At 40.5% G+C, this 3,269-nt stretch overlaps 1 pseudogene; it reads right to left on the bottom strand.

Moving 5' to 3' along the window:
* Window positions 1–1,941: 1,941 nt before the first annotated feature.
* LOC123464100 lies at window positions 1,942–3,053 on the bottom strand (annotated as a pseudogene).
* Window positions 3,054–3,269: the final 216 nt, after the last annotated feature.

Below are 3,269 nucleotides of genomic sequence, written 5' to 3'. Positions count from 1 at the left end.
ATTTTGAGTCTTCAGTGGGGAGCCAGGATGTACAGAGGAAAGCATATGTTACTGGGGGCAGATTTTGGAGCCCAGCCCTTAGGTGTATTTGGGAGAGGATCTTAAATCCAGATGTAAGGTGAGTGGAGAGCAGTTTGGGGCTCTGACTATTCATGTTTGCTGACTGTTGGTGATTGCTAGCTCTTGATGGAGTCCGTCTGCTATGCATCTCTAGAAGTATACCTGCATTTTATGCCATTGAGGAAGATTCCCCTGAGCTTTGAAATCCTGAAATCAACCTTTTACTCCTATAAGCTGCTTCTTGTTGGATGTTTGTCCCAGAAACATGAAACTGACTGCAACAGGCTTCAAAATGAAAAAAAGAAGTCACATTCACATAATACTTTTACTAATATTATATCTTGAGTTACCATTACAGGTTGTCTTAACCAAAATGTTTCAATTATACCCATTCATTAGAAAGTCATAGTAAAAGAAAATTAGCTGCCTTAAAAATTGTGCATAAGAATAGATGATGAGTAATTAAAAGGTGGTGATATATACCTGTAATCTTGGAGAGAAAGACAGGAGATTCAAAAATTTAGGGATCTATGATAGTGAATTCCAATCCATTATGAATTTTATATATATATATTGTCTCAACATAACTAGATAAGGATAAGAATAAGTATAATAGGGAATCAGCAAGGAAATATGTGTGACATATAGATACATGGATAAGCCTGGTGAACATTATGTGTAGTTCAATAAATCAGGAATAGAAAGAAAGACACATGATCCCACTCATAAGCAGAACCTAAGGTCATTTACCATGTACAAACACAGAGAAGAATGGTTGTTCCCAGATAGTATACCATTTGCGGTGATAGGTAAGATATTAGTGAAAATATGCAAAATTTCAATTGGGAAGAATAAAGCCAGGAGATGAATAATGAAATTATGGCTACAGTTAATGATATGTTGTTGCCTTGAAAAAATGTGAAGAGAGTTAATGTAATATGAACACTCTATTGAAATAATTTTATAGGTAACACATATGTTAATAAGATTTAATATTTTCACTATACATACATACTTCAAAAGAAAATGTGGTACATGGTTAACCAGGCCCTTAGAGGGAACGCCTCAGCGACAAGAAACTGGAGACAGTAAGATGAAGACTGACCTTAATATTCTACAGCCTCTCTCTCCCTCCCTCCCTCCCTCCCTTCCTTCCTTCCCCTGCCTCTCTCTCTCTCTCCCTCTCTCTCTCTCTCTCTTCTCTCTAACTCTTTTATATTAGTTATCTTTTTCTTCCTTCTCTTAGTGGGCACTGACCTGTAACTCCCAGTACTAGCATGTGGCTATCATCCACAGTGAGCTTTTTTTTTTTTTTTTCCATTGAAAGTCATTTATTTCTCTGATATAAGTGATCAAGATCACTACAACATTTGCCTCTTATACAACAGTGTAAGTAACAATGTATACCTATCTTAAATTTGGTAGGTCATAAAAGTTAAAATGCAATCATCTTTTGATGCAATAGGAAAATAAATAAAAATTAAATATTTTAACTCCACATTTGGTATTGACAAATCAGTAGTGTGGCAACTTCACATATGAAGGACAGCAGAGTCTGACTGTTTTCTAAATGCTCAACATATCATGGTATTTGGGCTGAAGATATTTAAAATATTTAATGTCTCCTTTTTGCTTAAAGGAATACAATACAATCACCATCCAGCTTTCATTGTACCTCATTTTAGGCTAGAATAAAGTGACCTTTTGGTCCATGGCACAAGTAACATATATCATACTCTGTCAAACTGCAACATGGTGAGATTTCATCTTTATAAGCTACAATACACACTGACCAGGCCATCAGTCCCTCATAGTTTTTTTTAGAAAAATATCTACATTTGTCCTTATGGATATCAAAATGTTACACCATCATTTGTTTAAAAAAAAAAAAGATGCACATTCATACTGTGACGTTATTAGGAAAATACTCTTGCAAATAAACTATATAAAGATAAATACACTTCAAAAGTATGTGGGTTGTTTGTTTTACAATATTCTATAAAGTGCAGAGAAATTCTAAGTAAAGGGAAAAACTACTCCCTATAACAAGTGTAATTGCAGCAGCTTTTGCATAGCAATACTTAGAGGAAGTTGGACCCTTCAGTTTCCTCAAGAAGAGGATGGAAGAGGATCTTCCAATTCAGATTTTTTTTTTTTTTTTTTGTCCCCAAGTCTGTTTTCTTCAGGAATGGTGGCCGATGTCAGGTCTCCATTAAGCGTATTTCTTGAACAGTGAGGAGGTCTATCTGGGTCCTCAGGAGGAGCATCGTGACAAGAGTCTGCGTCCGAGCAGGTCCTTCGGTGCCGCTGGGAGAGCCGGTGGAGCATAGACCCTGGCTCCTTAGAGTGGCTGCTCCTGTCTGAACTGCACGAACCAGGGTGGCTGACTGAACGTTTCATCATTTGAACTGGAGAAGGTGACACGGGAGAAACCAAAGGATCTGGATGAGGCAACTGGAACATCTCAGGTTTAAACTTGGCATTTGCTATCTTCACGCATTCCTCGAGTGTCGTGATGAATGTGTGACAGGTGGCAATAAGCAGGGAAGAGGCTTCATTCATGTTCTCAACGCTGGGAGTTGAATGATTTTCATTGTGATGAACAAATTCTTGGATTGTGTGAACCTGCTGCATGAGGAGGTCACAATAGACATTTTGGTTTTCAAAGACTCAGTAGTTTCACTTATTTCTTTCTCTTTTTTAGTCCTAGTATCAGTCAAACATGCTTTGGAGCTCCCCAAAGCGACCAGCCACCTCTGTCTTTCAGCTGCATTTACTGCCTTCATGTAGAAATGCTGCTCTCCTGGGATGATTAATTCCATTCTTGTGTTGTCTGCCGAATGGACTTTGATTTCACAGACAGCCATCTTTATACTTCCTTTGCACACATCATCCTGAGAGTCATAATAGGACAGGATCCCATTATCTAACACAAACCAGCGAGGCTGCCAACCTGTGAGATAGTTGGTCCACTTGTACAGAACCCCCTCCATGCTTCAGAGCCCGGCGCCACACATCCTCATGGCCCGGCGCTGGCCTCCGCAGGATAGGTGCGCAGCCTGGCAGCCCGCGGCTCGAGCGGCCCTCAGAGGCCCGGCCGGCAGGCGGCACGTGGAGCTCGGCCGAGAGACACGGGCTCAGACATCCCAGGGCGAGCCTGGCCGGGACAACCGATCCACCCCCGCCGCTGCCACCGAGTCCTCCCGCGC

Source organism: Jaculus jaculus, chromosome 10 (assembly GCF_020740685.1).
Source record: "Jaculus jaculus isolate mJacJac1 chromosome 10, mJacJac1.mat.Y.cur, whole genome shotgun sequence".
NCBI classification, from domain to species: Eukaryota; Metazoa; Chordata; class Mammalia; order Rodentia; family Dipodidae; genus Jaculus; species Jaculus jaculus.
The sequence above is the reverse complement of the archived record's forward strand: the minus strand, read 5'-3'. Positions and strand labels throughout refer to the sequence as shown.